The sequence below is a fragment of the Topomyia yanbarensis genome, chromosome 3 (genome assembly GCF_030247195.1).
Source record: "Topomyia yanbarensis strain Yona2022 chromosome 3, ASM3024719v1, whole genome shotgun sequence".
NCBI lineage: Eukaryota > Metazoa > Arthropoda > Insecta > Diptera > Culicidae > Topomyia > Topomyia yanbarensis.
This window is the reverse complement of record NC_080672.1, coordinates 260176164-260197624: the sequence shown is the minus strand read 5'-3', so window position 1 is coordinate 260197624 and position 21461 is coordinate 260176164. Positions and strand designations below refer to the sequence as shown.

Here is a 21461-nt window from a genome sequence, read left to right as displayed (position 1 = left end):
GGAATTAGTTGATCCCATGTCGTCTTCGCCCTCCACAGCTCCTGGATTAGTACCTTGCCGTGTATGAGGAAAAAACACAACAATCCTGCCGGATCGAATGGGCTCATCACTACTCGCAGTGCCTGGCGCTTAGTTGGATGCTCCGCACCCACCGCTAGCGTCGTTGTAAACGTGAAGACATCGTCGACCGGCTTCCAGTACATCCCGAGCACGCGTTCGGTTGAACTGTTCTTGTCCAGCTGGAGACACTTTTCTGTGACTGGGTCTCTCTCCCCGACCCGTGCGAGAACCTCGGTGGAATTTGAAAGCCAGTTCCGCAGATGAAATCCGCCGAGAGAGTGGACCAGTTTGACTTCATGTGCCAGCTTCACCGCTTCGTCAACGTCGTCAGCGCTGTCCAAGTAGTCATCCACGTAGTGCTTCCGGATAATTGCGTCGGCTGCAACTGGATACTGTCTTGAATGCTCCTTAGCGTTCAAATTCTTCACGAATTGTGCCGAACACGGTGAACACGTTGCACCAAACGTTGCGACGTCCATCAAATACACATCGGGGGCTTGTGTAGGATCATCTCGCCAAAGCAGTCGTTGCGCATGTCGATCTTCTCGTCGAATCCAAATCTGGTGAAACATCTCCTTCAGATCCGCGCACAGAGCGACCCGTTTCTCCCGGAAACCGTATAGAACATTGAGCAACGTATTTAGCAGATCCGGCCCTTTCAACAGCATCGTGTTGAGTGCGACTCCATCCACTTTGGCCGCTGCATCGCAGAAGATACGAACCTTGGACGGCTTCTTGGGATTGATGACCACTCCTAAAGGTAAGTACCACGTACGCCGTGGATCTGAATCATCGAGCTCCTTCCGGGTCGCTTTGTGTATGTACCCTTTCGCTTGATACTCAGAAAGCTGTCTCCTCACACTTTCGCCGATGAGTAAATCCCTCTGCATACGCCTTTCCAAACACTGCAGTCGTCGAACCGCCATCTGGTAGCTGTCCGGGAACTCGAAGCTATCGTACTTCCAGAGAAGCCCAGTTTCGAATCGCTGTCCGACCCGCTTAGTAGTTTCCATCAGGATCCGATTTGCTCGTTGAGTTTCCGCGGACTCAGGATGGGCGACTTCCATTATACCCAGACTCTCGACTGAGAAAAACTTCTCCACGAGCTCATGTAGGGTCTGCTCGGCCTCCTGGCACTCGCATATGTGGAAACTATGAACGATATCCCCTGACTTGTCCTGGTTGGATCCGTAAACCGTCCATCCCAAACGTGATTTTGCTGCTATCGGCTCTCCCGGTCGGCCATCTCGTAGCTTGAGTGTCGATGTAACGTGAGCGTTGTCGTTTCCGATGAGGATGCGCGGTACCGCTTGATCGTAATCATCGATCGGTAGGCCCTTTAGGTACGGAAAGGTTTCTGCGAGTTCCGCGTACCGCAAGGATTGTCGTGGTAAGTCCAGCTTGCTTACGGTGCGCACGTCCGACAAAGAATGTTTGGATGCCCCTGACCGTCCTGCTATTTCCAATGCGACCCGTTGAGAATTAGCTTCTGACCTCTTCACGTTCGCCGTCCACTGCAAGCACAATGGTTGCGGATCTCCTACAACCCCAAGGTCCTTTACCAACTCTTCGTCAATCAGCGTTCTCTCCGAGCCGTCGTCCAAGAAAGCATACACGGACACAGATCGATTGTTCCCATACAAAGTCACTGGAATAATACGAAAAAGCGTAGTCTTCCCAGCGGAATGATGGTTGGTGACAGCTTTGGAACTACTTGTCTTAGCTTCACTCGATTCTTGCCTGGACCCATTCTTCGCCGAATTTCCGTCGTTCCCAAACTTCTTACAGCCATTTCCTGGCGTCTTTCCGTTTTCCCTGGCCTGCTGGGCTTCATTTGTGTCCCGTTTGGAGTGCAGCAAAGGGTGGTGACGCCGTTGACATCCGTCGATATCGCATTGCTTGCGATTCTTGCAGGGGCGCCTTCCGTGTGCTCCAAGACATAGCCGACACAAGCCGAGTTTCTGTATTGTCTCCCAGCGTTCATCGACCGTTTTCTTGTCGAACTCTGAGCAGTCTTTTACCCGATGCCCCGAGTTTTTGCAAATGAAACACGCTGGGCTTGATGGGCGCATCGTAACGCCAGATGCTTCTTTGTTCGTCGCCATCAAAGAAGAATCCTCCATTGAGTGAGTTCCGCAGAAGTTTTTGTCCTTTCCTATTCGCGGCTGCTGTACAGGTTGCGGCCTAGGATCATAGTTCACGGTCACGTCGGATGCCGCTCGCACGAGCGTCTGCATATACTGCGAGAAAGAACGCAGGTTCACTTCCCCGCAGCGCTGCTTGTATAGCGACCAGTCCAGTTTCATATGTGCTGGAAGCTTCTCTACCAACTCGAACAGTAGCATCGGATTGTTGAGATGCGCTTCATGCCTCCCGGCTTCCAGATGATCACAAAAATTCTGCACCGCCATACCGAAACCGATTAGCGTATCTAGTCTTTCCTGTTTTGGCGCAGGTACCCCTCGGATCCTCTGCAACAACGCATGGATCAACAATTCCGGTCTACCATAAAGTGTCTCCAGCGTAGCTAAAACATTTGGGACGCTCGCCGGTAGCAACAGTCGACTCCGCACCGATTCAAGTGCGTGCCCCTTCAAACACCGTTGCAACCTCGCCAAATTTTCCTCGTTCGAAAACCCACACGTCTGAGTAGAGTTAACGTACGAGCTAATGAATAGCGGCCAGTCCTCCGGATTACCAGAAAAGATTGGCAACTCCTTGTTCATCACGTGTCTTGCCGCCAATTGTCGTGGTGTCGGTCCCCAATACGCCTGCTCGTCATGCAACGGAGGTTGCTGCGCACCAGCCTGGAACTCCGCAAACCGTGGTTGCTCCTGCGGTCCCAATTGGATTCCTGGTGGCACCGTCTGCCTTCTCGAAAACCTTTGCTCAGTGGGGATCACAGACGGTAACGGATGGCCGGCGTACGACTGGGAATACTCTCCTCCCAGTAATTCTTCCACTGTCACTGGACCTCTAATTGGGCCTGCACTATCTCTATTCACTGCGGTCGATTGCGCGGCGATTGCAAAATTCGGATTACCAACTCGCGGAATGACAAACGAATTGCCTGCTGGAGGAGGCTGGGTGAGAGGAAAGGGATAGTTTTGGAAAGCATGCTGCTTGGGGATTACATTTGCGATGCCTTTGCTAGGCCCGGCGAGCGCGGAGGTAACCGAGAAAATGTTAGCCTGACCGCTACCAACTATTGGCGCTGTTGTGCTTTCGGCTCGACCGATAATACCCCCTAACGTTGGCTCCAACCCTGACTGCCCTAACGAAATACCTGCCAACGCTGCTTCTAGAATACCCTCGTTAATGCTAGTTGGTTGCTGCATGCCGTCCTGCCTAGCTTGTATTCCAGTTGCTGTCGTCGCGTTACTCGTACCAATAGCTGGAGCCTTCTCCGTCGGGACAACCAACGTCGAATGGGCGACCTTCCACTGCTGTACCTTGCTGAAGGAACTCTGCACTGAGGCGACACTCCGGTTGTCTTCATCGCCTTCCCCACCTAGGTCAATCACCTCTCTCAAACGGAATGACTCGTTCATTACCGCCTGCTCTAGCTGCAATTGCCTCCGCTCAAACTCTGCTTCCTTTTTCTGCTTCTCTTGCTCCATCTTCCGCTCGTGCTCCCGGCGCTCCAACTCTATACGCTTCATCGCCAAAGCCTTCTGGGCCTCAAGTCTCTCGAGCTGTAGGCGAGCCCTTATTGCTCCAGCACTACAGGTTGAAGTGCTCGTTCCTGCTTTGCTGTTAGCCTTGCTTCCGGGTGCATCAATCACCGGAATCTGTGCCGACGGTCTCTGACAGTTTGGGCATGTAAACGGTCGGTCTGTCGCATCAATGCTGTCGTTCACACCCACACAGGTAAAATGCCACCACGAATCGCAGTGACAACAGCTTACCATCCGATCCGTGTCAGGTTCATTACACTGGTTACAGTGTGTTTCCACGGTGGGGGCACTTCCTGTACAATTCGGCATTGCTTCGTGGTTATCTTGGACGATCTTTTAGATTGTTGGGTGGATTAAATAAGAGGCTTTTCAGCAACACCCTAAGGAATGTATTCCAAACGGTATCAGCTAAAAGCTGATGTAATTTATTAATATTATGCTTAGAGTAATATTCAAGCTTACTTACATCGGTCAATTATTGTATCTCGTTAATTCCCAACAATTACGGCTAGATTACAGGGCAATACGCAAGTCACGTATCACCTAACCTCAATCGTGCACAATTCGAACGGTTGAGTGCGTTTCTTGGCCTTCCGGCACCTGTTTAGGTTTTAATTCAGAAATTGTACTCATGTAAATTCGTGCTGCCATAGGATCTACTTACGGAAATAAATGTTTGCTTATATCTTCACGAATTCAACGTTCTATTTACTTAAACTTCCAACAATTTCTATCTATTCTTTTTTCTTATACCTTTCTCTCATCTCTACGTGACGTCTATGTTTTTCTATCCTACCATTTCAAACGATCCTTTTTTTTCCTTTTTCTATCCTTCCATTTCAAACGGTCCTTCTTCCCTTTTCCTATCCTTCCATTTCAAATGGTCCTCACTACATCAAAATTGTCCACCGACAGGTGGTCCACCGTGGAGTTGGAAGGGGTCAGCGGGACATACCGTAACAGCCAATCTGATCATGGATCCTTATAATGCTCGTTAATAATATAAAAGAAAAATCCAAAATTTTGATACTGATGTTAGCTTCATCGTTATATAGACCTTTTCCAACATCTCCAGAACCGTTCAAAATATTTAATGCTGTCAAGATCGTGTTGCCTATCTGCAAGAAAATTGTGAACTAGCATTTTGTTGATGTTAGATACTGACGAGGAGAATTCGAAGCACTAAAAACCATACATGTTTTTTTCTAGCTTTCAATCCGAAGAATTGATAACAGCAGTACCGCTGCTATAAATATGACATAATGTTCTGCTTTAGGAAATGTCCGGCTTAAGTGAACCACTCACTAATTAATGCACAAACTACCCCTACGCGATCCAACAGCACACCTCATTCTTAGTTGAGCATAGCATGCTCACAATCAATATACTGCTAGCTGGCGATGTTTTCGGTTTCCTTGATTAGTCAACAAATATATTTTTACAAACACACCCGTAAGTTGAGTTATACTGATTCCATATGCCTTCACCTACATTCATATCTATATAGAAACTTGCAAAGAAGTTTTTGTTGTTGTATTCTATACAAGACGTCAGCATCGAAATCCCGCATCTTTACCGATCGCGAATATTTTAGCATCCGCCTTTGAGATTTAGGGTAACCAGCTTGACAAACAATTTGCTTCATGTGAAATCTATTTTGCATGATACTGTATCGCCAGCAATTAACTCTTTGTCAGCCTATCGATTTTAAATATAGCATACAATGTGTTCTCCAGTGCTATGGTTCTAGAAGCGTGCTTACTCCATGAGAACTATATTAAGTAGCTCTTGATCATCAGAAAAGAATTCTAAACATCTGGAAAAAAAACCGTTTTTATGTGCTTAAAAATAGTAACAACCTATCATCTCGACTGTAATAATAGGAGATACTATCTTTGAAACAATTACCATTAGCTCTGTGTTCCACAAGGAAGTCACCATGAACATCAAAGACAGTATACTCCCCATTAAAGCATAAGAGTCCCATTAGGTTTTTCGATAAAAATGAGTTATCTGTTGGATTGTATTTTAAATCATCTTTGATTCACAATGCACAAATAATACTACCAGGTTTGTTTAGAAAATATAAAAAATACCCAAACATGGCTGTTGCATCCATAAGGTTCAATGAAAATAAAAACCTTGAACAGCGTATTTGTCGGTTTGCTGTTTTTCAATATGGGACTCTTATGCTTTAATCGGCAGTATAGGAGACTTTTAAAGGCGAGAAATAAAAATAAAAGGGGCTAAATTTGGATCGTGTTTATAAAATGCAGTAACGATAAATATGTCCAGACAATATTTTTTTTGGCAAAAAGTTATTCAAGTCATTGAAAATATATGCTAATGCAGCTTCACTGAAAGAGGAATATGTTATCTCCCTTAACATAAGGCTTCTTTTTGTGCTGTTTGTACGCGGGGCATGTGGAGAGCTCGTGTAAGCTTTCCCCACAGTAGGGAAATTTTTAAGCATTTCAGCGACAATCGATCTCATGATTTTCTCCGTTGGGCCTTATTGCTACAATAAATGGCTGTGTGGCCAAACTGTCTCGCCTCGTTTAAAGGGTTTGATGGTATTGCAAACTTCATCAAGCATATTGCATGCATCAGTACTAAGGAACCTCTGACAGACAATTTCTTTAAGATGGTTATTGCATTATGCCTCGATAGTGGTGCATGGAGGAGAGCGACAGGATTTTTCTATGTTTTGCGTTTTTTTTTTCATGTTACATGTGTTCTTCTCTTCTACCTCATTAATCTGTTTTTGTTTTACTTCTATTAGTTTGCTTTTCCATTTCTCATATATATCAAAATGGTATCGGTCAATTTATACACATCTAATCACTCTCTTTGCATCTTTTTCTTTATGCGGCATATTATGATTCCTTTAATTACTATATCCTAAACTATATTCATACTAACACTCACTAACACATCTAATTGCATGTTCGTTCAAATACGTACAAACGCTCGTGGCCTTCGCGATAGTACGAACTTGGTCACAAACGCGAACATGAATCATGCATGCAATCATCTACACATACTTACGCCAGCGATTTCGCCAACAATGAAACACCCCGGTAATTAGGTGAACGTTGTAGCATCTATAACCTTACAAACGCGATCTCAATCAATAACCCACCACCCGCGCGATCATGAATCGATCACATTCGGTAGTCTCTACCCTCGGTCCTAGCAGCCTTGACTCATGCCTTCATGTGGATCAATCAAAATAAAGTGACGCTCATATTCACACGTTCCATGGTGACATGACCGGGAACTCTAGTGATATGGAGAAACTGACCCTCTCCTAGCAACTGCACCATATACTAAAAATTAATCATCAGATTCACGGTCTGCGCGCGATCATTCAAGAATACACGCCAATATACGAATGGTCACATAATTAAAAAAATTATATTTTACACGCGAAGTCACATACACGCGACAAACACGTTAACATACACATGCTTGAGCTCTTCGCGACCATCCACGTTGAACGTCTCAGCGCTTATAAATTTTCAAACGCGGTCTCAAGCGTGAATTTAAGAACTCCCTCGCTCGCACGATCATGAATCGGTCACTTACGAAAGTCTCTATCCCTAGTATCAGCAGCCCAGGTGTATGCCTTCAGTTGGACCAATTAAATACAATTAAAAGGAAGCTCTCGTATCCAGTGGACGACACGTTCTATGGCGACATGAACTCTTGTGGTATGGGATAAATATAATAAATATCAGAATGACGATCCGCGTGACCATCCAAGAATGCCGCGAATATGTGAATGGCCACACGGTTTCAAAATCGAATTTATACACGCGAAGTCACATGCACGCGAGCACACACGACAATCACGTTAACAAACGAACGCTTACGTCCTTCGCTATCATCCACGCATACCTACGCCCGCGATCGCGCAAACGCAAACAAACATATGCAATTGGCTTTAAGCAGTGTTTTAGTGTGTGACATTTCCCGTCGCGTCTGCAATTGTGGTGTGTAATTCTGACGGGGAGCCCTTCCGAAACCCTAGCTCTACAGCCAGTAAGTGAACTCTCGAAAAAAGCGTTTTTATTGTTCTCTGTATCTTTCTGAGGTGCATGCCATCCTTGTATTCAGGTTGCCAATAGCATGGGATTGGAAAAAAATCACTAAAGGTAAAGTTCGACAAACATTGTTTATTTCTGATAAATATTTACCACAGTTTCACAACATAGATATGGTAACCCTATGCGGAATAGGTGCGAATGACGGTACTCTTTCTCAGGAAAGCCAAAACGGCATTTCTGGGTATCTTTATTGTCTTCGACTGGTTCGCATCAGAGTGAGCGAAAAATCACGTGCTTGTGTTGATCTTTAGCAGCCGTCATCCTTCCTCTGTCGGTCGCACCGCGGTTGTCCGCGAGTTGGATCGGGCCAATATGCGCTGTTTTATTTTGCTCTTATTTTTAGCCAGTCTATCGTCAACTTAAAGAGATTGAGAGAGAGAGAAACCAGAACGAAAACAGAGAGTGAATTCAATACGCTGTATAATGGTGGGTTTTGGTTGGGTGGACGGCTGAGTGATTATGTGTGGGTCATTATTAAATGATTATGTGCACTACCTTCTGGCACAAAACGACTCACTCGATTGCTGTTCCAAAAGAAAATGAAAGTTTTTTTTTGTTCTACTGGGCACATCTTTGGATTCACCACGAGCCCTCTAAACGAAAGCAAAGAAAACATATATATAGTCCGGGAGGGACTCCAACGACTATATGGTAAAAATATAACTTTATAGAAGATTTTCGATAGGAACTAAGTAACACTGAGTGTCTCTGTTTGTTTACTTACTCTTTCGATTATTACGACATTTCTATAACTCTTCTTACAAATTTTCCAATGCACATCGAAAGCCGCTGAATATTATGCAAAGAGTTGAGTAGTAAATATTGATACGACCGAGTAATGAACAAAACAGGATCGTTTCTTACGAACTATCGAATTTTTTTAACAGTTTGTAATAATGGTGAACTTGTAGTAATGGTTTCCTGAAGCCCCAAATGGCAAATGTATCCAAAGACAATTATTTGTCATTTATGCAATTTTAAGAATTTTGATATACTTTGAAGCTTTTTCTAATAGTAGTTCCGATTAAATACCTACAACAAATTTCATACGTGCCCATACTTATAAACTGGCATTTCCGAATGCAGAACTGCAATCAAATACCTCACAGAAGAAAATCAACTGGAACATAACGTAAAAGTATCCGATGGGGTTGTTCAAATATTTATTAATTCAAACAGTATCGATTATGTTAGGATCGATTCCAAAATGAATTTCAAAATGATAGTTCATTAGTCAAATGGTATAATTATATTTAAAACAACACTGCTACGTTTCAAATCAATGAAGCACAAAAATGGGATATTTTGACTGATACTAGACCGTTTCGTTCGTAGCTGGCAGATGAAAATTTTTCACCAACCAAAACTGTAACGCTAATTTTCGAACATGAATTGCATTTTCAATACTGATATTATTTATGATCAAGGATGTTTAATCGAACCGAAATTAAACCTTTCCTGCTCACAGCAGGAAACGGCAAAAGTTTCGCCATATTGCCAGGAATTATTATGGACAGTCGTTTCGCTTTCGCGGTGGAATCCTGGTATACATTTTCATCTCACATGATCACAACTTTTTGCGAATTTTCAATTCGACGCGCCCTGCCCGAGTGAAAATATCTTGCACATTTTTTGTTGCTTTTGCCATGCTCTACTTTGAGAATGTGCTCGTCAGCCAAAAGTCACAAGACACGTCTCACAAAGACGCACCCGAGCAGCCGTTCCCCCTTCGACGCAGTGTCGCACGAAACGAATTGGAGTGGATTTGTGACCATAGACTAGTAGACGAAGCACTATTTTGCGGAAGGTAATGGTTGCCTGTATTGAGCAACAAATCACATGTTATCCCTCCTCGGCACATGCAATAGTTTCAATATATGTGATGGCACATCTCAAGAAGCATATAACTTTTGAATTATGAACATTGTATACTATAGTGTTTTATTTTTATTTAGAGACGCGGTGAAAGTTGAACTTGTTGTCCCGTAGCTAGCGCAAAGGTTTATTTACTTTTACCCTACATAGGTTACAGGCGAGCGCACATGTCATTCAAAAATATTTCTGACGATGATTTTGCGGGGAATCGAACTCGTGTTTTCAGTATACTCGTGGTGACGATCGACCAAAGGTCACCATGGGTCCACTGCAGTCTCTGTTACACATAATTCATCGACAATTTACCGAATCGACTTAGCTAGTAGTATTTTTAGTTCAGTTTGTGAAAGTAGATTGGTGAGCTAAAATTCATTCTAACAACCAGTCGTATATCGTAACTAGACTTATTGACGTCAATAGCACTTAGTGAAAAAACAAAAATAAAATTCGTTCATTAAAACTACTTCATTGACAGATTGCTTTTATACTATAATAGTACCGTAATTCCTCTCTAATGTTCATTTGGGATACTTCATGCATCACCATCATCGTGACCAAACAATCCGCGTACTCCGAATCATGATCGAATATATTTTAAGTTTTCAGGTTACTCGATCTTGGGCCGCCATTGAACACCTTGAACACCTGCTGCACGCACATATTTCTTGTCTGCACAAAACCAGCAAGTGCGGGGTCTACACTGCACTCGAAGAGCTTTTTGGATTTGGTGAGCTATTCAGCCGCTTCGCCGACAAAATGAGAGTTTTTCTACTTTAATGTGACAGTGTTTTTAAAAAATCGTGGTCCGTCTAAGAATGGCATGAACAATGCCCAACTGAGCTAAATTTTTCCCATCCTGTGTGTTCATGTAGACATTGAATCGGTTGGTCCACAGCTTGTCCGTCGCTCCTAATTCTCATTATGTTTGTACCTTCTCTTCCCGTTTGTCCATACAATAGCAGCTCAATGAGTTTCTTCCTTTTAGCAGCTGGTATCCAACATTTCTTTTGACAGTATTGCAAAAATCATCAAGCATATTGTGTGCATCAGTGCTAAAGAACCTCCGATAGACAATTGCTTTAAGATGGTAATTGCACTACGCCTCAATAGCGGTGCATCGAGGAGACTGCAAGGGATTATGGGCCTTTTTATGTTTTGTGTTTTTTCATACTCTGCACCTGCCCATACTAACACTCAACCACTAGCATGTGCGCGCTGGCGGGTCGACGTGGATTACTTTTGCTGTGGGCCGTGTTTGCAGACATTGTTCCGCTGCTTAATGGCCGTGTTTGTGGGTACGGTTCGCAGTGGAATTCATTGTGTGTCAATTTGTGCACAGGCCAATTACTTAAAGAAATGTAAAAGTAGAAGCCTATTAGTGTTAGTGTGGTAAATATTGTAGTTTTTGATACTAGTGTACAATTGTTTTGTACTAGTCATAGCTGTGTATGTGTTCGTGTGAGTAGTAACAGATTGGTCACGGAATGGATGCAGAAATGCTGTATATGATAGAATAATGGGTAATCCTTACTAGGATTCGATCATCACTTTCTTCCAATTCGTGCATTTGATTCGATTCATTCGGGAAGATCGATTTGTATAAATTAAGGTACGATTAGTTCACCGACCTACGTGAATCATACATTCCCTGTCAGCATATCATGGTAAAATTCAAACAGAATGCAATTGATTAAGTGAGTTCATTAGCCTGTTTTTGCTCTACTTCTAGTAGATTGCTTTTCCACTACTAATGTATACCAAAAATAATAACGGCCAATTTATACGCCTTCACTTAATCTATGCATCTTTTTTTTCTTCATTCGGATTGTTTTTTTTCTTTTATTGTTTATCTTAAAAGAGATTCATACTAACACTCACGAACACAATCAATATTCTCTCATATACCACAATCACTCTCATTCGAGTACAACATACAAGCGCGATAATACTAACCTGGTCACTAGACTGGTTCAATTTTTGACTATTAGCTCCACCAGGCTCTACTGATTCCTTTTATGGCCCTTAGTAATTGTGCAACTTTTGGTACCGATCGGTTGTGTCTACGGACCCTTCAAACATTTCATATGGAAATTAGTATGGAAAATCGGTTAACATTGAAAATAAGTTCTTAAAAAATCATGTAATTAATCAATTAATAAGTACACTATATATTTCTAAAGGTATTTTTCAAATTCAAACAGGGCTGCTATAATTAATAATAAAATTCACTTGTTTTGAAGTCATGCTGCTTCTTTAGTTAATAAGTTTTCTCAGCGAATTTTCACAAACTTACAATATTCCATTGGTAGAAGAATACTTTTAAGGTGAAGCGATGCCAAAATCACAACAAAGGTTCGGTTATGTTCGGCTATATTCGGGTTACGTTCAGCATCTGTGTGCGGCTAGAACGTACTATACCGATAGGAAATGGCACGCACACAAGAGGCGACGCGTGGTTCCACCGTCAACCTGTTCAATGTACCACAAAGGCCCTCAAAACGTCACGGTCATCTCTAAAAGTAATTCGACTCCATGGGACGTTTTTAGATCAGCTGATTATTTTTCGATTATCTCTTCTGACGTTACTCAGGTGGATTCCACGTCCGACAAAATCGTCGATTCCATCCAACATCATAGGACCAATGAAAGATGTTAGTCGACGGGTTTTTCTGTTCACAAGAGCTAAGCAAACAAATTTGTTTTCAAAATCCACCGGTAAATTGTTAAATAATCATCTGGTAGAATGCTTAAAAGAGTAGTAACATATCCGAGGTGCGAAGAATTTGAAAAGATTTTCGAACTAAAATTTAAGCAAAACAATCATGTATAAAAAATCATTGAACAGAGTTCAGATAATCGAAGCTCTTTTTGGACCGCTGAAAATGAACCTGTTGTGACTCGTGATGAAAATAGAAAAAATATTCATTCAAAAATCCATATTTTTGATTCAGTTGAATATCGTACAATTCATAGGTACGATATAGGTAAATGATTTCAAATGTTAGTAAAGCAAGTAAAATAATAATTATCATTGCTTACATTGTGCCACGAACCTGACACGTTTGATTCGTTGCTGCACGTTCACTTCGTGCAATAATCGGAGACGCATGAAAACCTACACTAAATGTTTGTTCGTTTGCGGTTTACGGTGCGTCCCTTAATATTGAAAATGAAAGCGATTGAATATGATCAATTTTTATTCAATGACTTCGAACATTAGTAACTCAGTCATTGAATACTTATAAATCATAGCATGCTATGAATTAACTTGAAATGTAGACTCTTATGGGGTTTTTCATTGAAAAACGGTGGATTGCACTGGTGTTGCATTTTCTAGCAGAAGAGCAGGCCACTAGACGTGTTTCATTCCCACTTCTGATAGAAAGTGCAAAACCAGTGCAATCCACCGCCCCAGTGTTTTTCAATGAAAAACGACATTATATTCTACACACCAATAAATAATCGTCGTTCTGTATAACAATGATTGAAAGATTTGTCTACCGGTTTAAAGTCATCCCTCAATTCTTTCAAATGGGATAGAAATTTGAATGTGCCTCATGCGATTCATTGAATCCAGGAAAAAATATTTTTCTCGTAAAATTTCGTAGGCATGAGATATTCAACATCAACCCGTTCATTATTACAATAGAACGGGAAATCATTCGAACAACCCCTGATTTGAATTTATGTCCATTTTACACTCTCAGTAGACAAGTTAGCAACACGTTAATGCAAAGAGCAAACAATTTCTTTGAAGCAAAAGTAGACGGTTCATTATTATCGTTGAACCAACGGAATACATACGCGCTTAAAACCTATATGCCCCAAGTTCAGCAACATTTGTTCAGGCTACCAAAAAACAAGCGTTCGACCGACTGTTATGAACGTACGGCGACACGCGCTCAAAAATTATAAATCGCTCTCGTTTGCACACAACTCTGACGCCCATATGGATATCGCACCAATGTATTTGTTCAATATTTGACTTGAACCGATGCAAAAGGAAATACAAAAAACCGGCACCCATGACACTCACGCTGCTGTTCCAGCCGTCGCTCATGCAGCTGCTCTATCCAGAGCATGCGGTGAGAGTACGAAATGCGTGCATGTTTGAGGTTGAACCGGTCATGGGAAGACAGAATTTTTTTGAAATTTATCCGCTCGGTATGCTAGGTTGGATTATCGTTCGGATCAAATTGTTGAGCTTCAAGGTTTGAAGATAGTTACTTTCATTTAAATTAATTTGCGCGCTGCTGCTGTTTATTTATTTTAACTGAAAGTTTGGGTCGTCAGATTGTGCTTACCTGTTCAATGAACAGGTTGAACGTACCGACGCGTCGCCTCTAATGTGATAACATGCTTACATACAGTGATACAATTTCTAAGCAATCTGAGATAAGATATTTAAGTTACAAACGATTTTGCCAATGCAATGTTTTGATTTTGACGATGAAATCAATAGAAGAATCAGAAACGACGGCAGCCATTTTAGCTGCTATCTAATAGTCGAAAATTTAACTAGTCTACTGGTCACAAACGCGAACATGCAATGGTAATCATCCACACATACTTACGCCCGCGATCTCACTAACATTAAGACACCACGGTATTTAAGTGAACGTTCCAGCACGTATAAATTTATTACCTTGGTCTCAAGCACCGCTCGCACTATCACGAATCAGTCACGTCCGGAAGTCGCTGCTCTTGGTCTTTGCAGCCTTGCTTCATGCATTCAGTTGGACCAATAAAAAATGACGGTTATAAAATCGAATTTATCCACGCGAAGTTACATACCCGCTAGCAGATTGTCGCGTCTGCTAACAGGTATGTAACATGCTCACATATACACGCTCGAGCTTCGTCCAAGCACCACTACGTCCGCGATCTAGTCTATGGTCACAATGAAAACATGAAAACGCCTCAAGTACACACATCTACAAACACATGTGTTCGCGCGATCATTAATCGGTCACGTCCGAAAGTCCCTACCCTCGTCCCTAGTAACATAGGTCTATGCCTTCAGTTGAACCAATCAACAAAATGACGCTCAAATCCACTAAACAACGCGTCCCATAGCGACGTGACCGGAAACTCTAGTGTTATGGGAAAGCTCACTATCTTGTAGCATTCAGCACGTTAACATTCAAACGCACACCAAAGCCCGCAATCTCGTAAAAATGAAAACATCCCGAAGATTGAGTAAATGTTTTAGCACTAATGAACTGACAAACACGGTCTCAGGCTGGAACCTACAAACGCGCATGGTCGAGCGATAATGCATCGATCACGTTCAGTGATCTCTATTCTCAACCTTCGATCTTAGCAGCCTAGGCCCATGCCTTCAGTTGGACCAAAAATAAATAACGCTCATATTTACTAAACAACACGTTCCATGGCGACATGACCGGAAACTCTAGTGATATGAATGAACTCGCATTCTCTCCTAGCAGCTGAACCGTACATCGAAAATTGAATCGCAGTTTTACGGTCCGCGCACGATCATCCAAGACCACACGCGAATATGCGAATGAACACACGGTTTTAAAATTGAATTTATATATGCGAATACACGCTAGCACACACGATATACAAAGACTCACGCGATCGAACACTTTAAAATACAAACGCTCGATCCCTTCGCGATGATACACGTGATCGTAAAGTACCTATACCCGCATATATCTGAACCGTACAATGAATATCACATTCAGAATCCCGACCCACTGCAATTTACCTTAAGCAGCGTTTTTGTGGGAGACATTTGCCGTCTCGTCTGTAATTATAGTAAATGGTTCTGACGGGGAGCTAAAAAAATAAAGAAAGTAAGGTAGAAACGTATTTGGAGCATTTGTTGCTTAATGTACTCAAAAAAGTGCAGAATTCGTACCGCATGAGAATCACGTTCCAGTCAACATCACAAAATAACGCAGTAGGGTGGGTGCTCCCATAGTTGAGGTGTACCAATAATTGCAGGAGTGGGTTATACGCATAACTAAGATACCAACTATTACCAAACATTTTTTGTTGCTTCATCACCCTAAAATCATGTGACAATAAAACTGTTATCCTTGAAGTTTGCTCAAATAACAATTGAATCAAAATTGATTTTCTTTGAATTTTGAGCTCCCTTGCACCTTTAGTTGATTTAATGTACCTATAGCTGGTCATAAGAAATCAATGGAATTTGCAACAATAGGAACCGAAATTAGCAATTGCACCACCATTGGTACATGTGTTCCTATAGTGGCACAAGCGGTTTTGAATACATAAATTGGTCAATAAAAATCCTTATATTTTTCGATGAAATAGAGATTGAAAGCTTTCGTATAACGTATTGACATCGCACATAGATCAATATATAATTTTTAACAAAAGTATTTCTTATACTTATATGACTATTGGTCCATCAACCACAATGAAAAAGGGGAACTGAATACATATACATAAATTAACGAAATCTATCGTCGCCACTTTTGCATTTGAGCCATCATGTCTCGATACTCCAAGGATTATAATGGGTACTCGATATACCACCATCAATAGCAGGATAATATTGAAGTAAAACACAGCCCTCTGTAAAGAACTTGGTTTTTCACTCTCATAACCCAAGTAACATTTGAAGTTTTATAGCACACTACAAGTGTAATCTAAGTTTTAAGAGCGACTTCAAGAGTACCATAAAACCTGAATTGTTACTTGGGAACGCATCCAATATGCGAAACGATCTTTTACACTCACAACAGTATCAAAGTGAACGACAGAATTTTCTTCAGCAGAAATAATGCACGAAGATTCCCGACGTCGTTCTTGATCCGCGCCTACTTTAAAGCTCTTTTGTACACGGTAAAAAATTCTCACGTTAATGTAAAGTGATTTATTGCTGAATTCGCACTACTTGTCAAACATTACAATGCGATGTGCTAATCCTTTAGAATAGATCATATCAAAGCACAACGAAATCAACAGTAAATCACTTCAATTTAGAATGCTTTGCATACTGCTGCTGATGGATAATGCTTAAAAGCCTATACGTTTTTCATACGATCTGTCTATGTATTTCGCTCGATTCCTTTGCCTGAAAATAAATAATTGCATAAAAGATTTGACTACAACAAATCCTGTATGATACTTACGCTCTAGAATGCTCTGGGAATGCCACAAGTTATCTACTTTTTGCTTGTTTGTAAGAGATGTTAGCGTACTCGCGCTTTGACATTTAAAACAAAAGCGGAAACATTTAAATTCAATAGATTTATACAGTAGTGCGAATTCAACAGATATATATATATATATATATATATATATATATATATATATATATATATATATATATATATATATATATATATATATATATATATATATATATATATATATATATATATATATATATATATATATATATATATATATATATATATATATATATATATATATATATATATATATATATATATATATATATATATATATATATATATATATATATATATATATATATATATATATATATATATATATATATATATATATATATATATATATATATATATATATATATATATATATATATATATATATATATATATATATATATATATATTTCAATTTAAAAGTGGTTTCCATTGAATAGATCTTAAAGCTCAGATCACTTTGGTACTAGTTATGAATCATTAGAAAATCAATACCAAATCACTTCAATTGCTAGTGATGGAAGATGATCTGATTCAAGTGCAAAATCATTTGGTTTTGACGTGACCATTTTTTACCGTGTATGGAATGGAATATTTCATATATAAATGTTCTAGAACGTATCTGAGTTGTACCAAGCTGAATTTAAATTATTATTCTGAATTCCAACAAACGTCAACATATTGCTTATACTTTATAGAAATTCGGCATTTTTAGAAAGGAATCAGTTCGTTTTATCGATAATTTTGTATACGAATACGAATAACGAATAGTCTTATAAAAATGCGCGCCTAAAGTTATTCCGTTTAATTATACTCGTATTTTCTAGAGCGATGCAACTAGTCCCAACTACTGAATGAATTCCTACAACAGTCTGACGTGAATCCAACCACGTTTTCGTCCTACAAAAAGTAATGTCACATTGTGGGTGGTGATGCATCGGGCGGCGTTTCGCGTAAATATAAGAGTATTTCGGAAACTACTTTGCACCATTGTGTAAGGTGGGGATTTTTTTTTATCGCATTTGACAATACATAATCAAAAAGGCCTTGCAGAATTAGCACTTTTCCCTCGCTGTTGGTCGTCTCGTCGACCAACCGTGCAGCGTAGAAAATCCACATCACTCATGTCTCGCGCTCAAATATCCGACGCGCGATGACGATGCTGGTGTCACGAGCTTCGCGAGCTGGTTTGGTGTTTTTGTTTTCTTTCCCATTACCACCTCCGCCCGACAGCCGGTTGGTTGAATGAAACAAGGAAGCCAAGATGTGCCCGAAATTTTATTTTGCTCATGCGGTCACCAGCAACTGCTGATAAGGCGGCCATTGTGTTGGGAAATGATTCGCGCTGTTAAATGTGCGTAAATGTTTTTTTTATTTCTTGAGGTCGATATACTTGGGTTATGAAATACGGTGTAGGATGTTATTTGTATCGCAGATCAGGAGAAATTGTTGGTAAATCTGGGAGCAATTTATAGACTATCGCGTAGTAATTTTTATGTCTACTTTCTTGCGATTCTGCTAATTATAATTATTCGAACATCCAGTTGAACGCGTAGGTATTTAGTTTAAACTAATTTCGAATGTTGATTCAATAGATCGGTTAAAACCATTCATTTATTCCGAATGAATCATTCCCTTTTGCGGTTTTTATATTGTCGTTATCCATATAATTGCCTCGTGGGAATTGGGGTGATGCTTCTGCTGTTTGCAATCTGAAATTTCACTTGAAAATGTTAGTTGATGTGAATATGCAATCTAATTCCTTTACAATCAAGGTAAGGTATGAATATGTAAACAATAAAAATAATAATAATATGATAATGTTTTAGAAAATAAAATTCGTCACAAAATATTCTTACATATCTCTGCATTTTCCTATTAGGCGCATAACGACAATATGAGACTGATAAGGTAGAATTTACAACAAAAAAAACAATTTTTCGCACCTCGTAACGGGGAATTGCGTGTAAAACCGACACTAGGGGTAAAACAATTTTGTAATAATATTAGGACAATTTGTTGTCGTTTCGAGACAAATTGGGTTTACATTGGTACGTCAATTGTCATAAAAATGAACAAAACATACGACAGCACCTGGATACTAGTTTGTGTCGGCAGATTTCAAGGTTTTAACAGAACCAAAGATTTCAAAATTACCATTTTTATTATACATTCTTATCTACCATTTATATCATCATCTGGGTGCGTTGAAGACAGGTTTGAGCTATCCAACATTTTAATATCACGTTTTGAAAAAAAAATGTTTGCTGTTGAAGTAAAACCACTTTGTTTAGGGCAAGACCAACATGCTGTTCAGATGGTGGTGTATACTTGTGATTCAATACGAATGACTGAGAATATTTGTGATATTTCAATTACATCTATCACCAGATTATGGTAATAGTAAAACCAAACAGATTTTATTTATTTAAATCTTATCGGTTCCTTTTGAAACTGTTTTATTTGATAAAGATTCTCCCGAATCTTTTACTATTTGGGCAATGTGCGCCTCAAACCGAACATTTTAATTTTCTCTTGGTTAGTCCAATATAAACTTTATCGCAGTGACAACTTGACGGCGCCGGTGGTTGAGTGGTAAGCGTGACCGCCATTCATTCCAATTGGCCTGGGTTCAATTCCAGTCGAGGTCGTTGAGATTTTTCTGAGGTGAAAAAATCTGTGGTTCCCGTCTTCCTTCGGAAGGGAAGTAAAGCCGTTTGTCCCCCGTCCATGAGTTGATGGATCGATATCTAGTCCAGATAGTAGAGTCACCTCTCTGGCAGCGGTAAAGAAGAAGTAGAATCCAACTTCTATACTTACTAACAAATATCTTCCTCCCGTGCTACTTGTGGAGTGCGCAGTAGTATGGTCTTTAGCAAAAGCAAGTATCGGACTAACCATTCCTTCTCTTTCTTCGACTCCAACATCGCTTTATTTCGACTCCAACATCGTACCATGTGTGATTGAATAACTATTTTTTTAAATGAGCGAAGTTAAGCGTAGCATAAGTAAACAAATCTTTAATGGAATTTAATCGACCTCGTTCGTATTGTGCGCTCTGGTGGAAAAAAAAATCGTCGACGTGAATGTTGGCTATCGTGACGATGGCGGATCCACTCCAGGATGCGAGATGACAGTGGTGACGCTTCGACGGGTAAAAGGCGAATGATTGAAATCAAAGGTGATACAACTGGACGGAAGTTTCCAATTCGATTCATGAGAGTGTATGCACAGAAAGAAAGCCCTTGCACAGCGAACAATTTGCTCTGGATTGCCTTCGTTCCCGCTACGCACCTGCTCAGAACGGGACGAAGCCTCTATTTATGAATTGGCTCACCAATACGTTTTTGGTTACGGACAGGATGAGGACTTAACCGACCCATAGGAACGCATTGAGGGAATGAGATCGGAAAACACGGGCGGTGATTGGTGGCTACCGTGTGAATTTCATAACGAATATGACGAACGTACCAAGTTCTCTGTTTGACTGTCGAATGGCGGGCCTTGATGAAACATGTTAGTTTCGAAGATCTTTCTCTGAACGTAAACTGATCTTTTGTTGGTTCAAAAATTTCAGTCCTTGTTGTTCAGCCAGGGATGCCAGATGCATGTTTCACAGATTTTCAATGTGCTGCACAGATTTCACAGTTATTTGTTATAATGCACAGACTTGCACAGATGTTTGTATTGTTGACCTCGTGCAAAACTAAAAAAAGGTCGATACTTCCTGTTAGGAGACAAACTTGTATGTTTTTCTTATCACATGTTTTTACATAGGCTGCGCCAACATTTCAAAAATATAACCCAGCATCCCTGTGTTCCATGCGAATCAGACGGAATTCCAGACTGTTTAGCGCATTCATGTTTTTCGGCACAAAACCAACAAATTTAGCCGCAGTCCATTCCTGGACGGTATTGGAATAGTGGTATGACGCCAAATCAGGCAAAACAAGATATTTTATCATGCTGTCTCAAAATACGAGTTATTCATTCAAAAAAGAGTTCCAACTTCCGTTTGAATCGATTGTATATCTGGGAGACTGGCAACACTAGTGGTATTGGAAAGTCGAAAGGTTTTAGTGCTGTGAAATAATCATTATTGTTGGATACAGCTTGGGTGTTAATAGAAAATAATATTGCCTCTTTTATTTTGTTGCTCAAACAGTATCTGGTTTCGGCGGAATGGATAAACGGAATGAATATAATTACTCGTAGTTAGAACAATATACGAATGAATATAATATATGCAACACTCTTAAGAGCTGGATAAAAGGAAACTAAGTTGCCGATTTCGCGAACCGGAAATTTTCGTAGTATGTAACACAACAAACGATGAATCGTCCAATTTCTCGGCAGTCGGTTGCCCAGAGCTTTAGCTATAACATATAATGTAGAAGATTTCTCAGTCTATATCAGCGACATGTACCGGAATTACATCCTTCCTTTCCAAGCAGATCTGCGTTCGGACGTGGCCGGCAACGGTATTTATTAGCATGCAGGGATCTAAAAAGATTGCATAATGTGAAACTTCATGTTACTCCCAAGCA

At 40.5% G+C, this 21461-nt stretch overlaps 1 protein-coding gene and 1 long non-coding RNA gene across 6 annotated transcripts in view; one reads left to right on the top strand and one right to left on the bottom strand.

Annotated features, from left to right (window-relative positions):
* The window catches only part of LOC131691677 (folliculin-interacting protein 2), a 46175-nt gene that overhangs the window by 9515 nt on the left and 15199 nt on the right, over positions 1 to 21461 (top strand). The gene's annotated exons all lie outside the window — the stretch shown is intronic.
* Positions 7897 to 21461, bottom strand: part of LOC131691685 (uncharacterized) — a 124889-nt gene continuing 111324 nt past the window's right edge. Inside the window, exon 3 of the long non-coding RNA XR_009305827.1 lies at positions 7897 to 8204. This is a non-coding gene — a long non-coding RNA (uncharacterized LOC131691685). The remainder of the gene's footprint in view (positions 8205 to 21461) is intronic.